At 59.9% G+C, this 858-nt stretch overlaps 1 protein-coding gene across 1 annotated transcript in view; it reads left to right on the forward strand.

The window, feature by feature from the left end:
• PACSIN2 (protein kinase C and casein kinase substrate in neurons 2) overlaps positions 1-858 on the forward strand; it is a 30482-nt gene that overhangs the window by 26199 nt on the left and 3425 nt on the right. The gene's annotated exons all lie outside the window — the stretch shown is intronic.

An 858-nucleotide genomic window follows, 5' to 3' on the forward strand; every position in this document is an offset into this window, starting at 1 on the left:
CATCAGAGCTTGGGGGTCCTGGAAGGCCTGCCCTGTGCCGGACATGGGTGGTGGTCTTTACATCGGAGCCTGGGGGTCCTGGAAGGCCTGCCCTGAGTTCCTGAGGGCTGGCAGGAGAGGGCTCCCCCTTTTCAGGTCACTTGTTTGCCTAGAGCGTTGGTGGTTGCTGACCTCATTGTTTACTGTAGATAGAAGAGGTGGGACTGAAGTCGTTAGAACCTTCTGGAAAGTGTGTGCTAGGCTAGGCCTTTCTCTTGCTTCCTGGACTCAGTGTTCATAACCACTTCCTGGAAGCTGGCTTCCCTGGATGACTGGCTGACGTCGCTCAGTCGCAGCCTGGGCAGTCAGCGGCCTCTAGTGCCATGGTAGCAAACCTGTGGGACCGGCCTGAGGGGCAGAGCAGAACCCCGCCTCAGAGGTAGCTCTGCCTCATGACTGGCCAGGCCTGTAAGAGTTCAGCTGCCCTGCACCAGCTCCCTCTCAGCAAAGGACCAAGGAGCGAGGCAGGCCCGGTGGTCCCCAGTGCATGGCCTGGATGCAGGCAGCCAGCAGGCTCAGGGTCACCAAGCCTCCCTCCTAGTCCACACAGCCCTGTGACTTGGTGTCCCTCCTCTCTATCCACGTCCTGTCTGGCCTCCGTTACAGCACTTCACTCTCACCCAGGACTTGGCCAGGATGAAAGTTCTCTCTGGAGCACCAAAGGGGCCCTTCCTTCTTCCTAGAAGGGTTCCTCCACCGAGTCTGGGCCTGTTTGGTCAGCTGCAACCCTGGAGGGTCAGGGGACAGTCTGCTGAGCCCTCTGGTGCTCAGCTGTGGTCCAGAGAGCTGGGGCCCGTCTGCCTGTTCTGGAGAGACACC

This window comes from Chrysochloris asiatica, unplaced genomic scaffold (genome assembly GCF_000296735.1).
Source record: "Chrysochloris asiatica unplaced genomic scaffold, ChrAsi1.0 scaffold00097, whole genome shotgun sequence".
Classification (NCBI taxonomy): Eukaryota; Metazoa; Chordata; class Mammalia; order Afrosoricida; family Chrysochloridae; genus Chrysochloris; species Chrysochloris asiatica.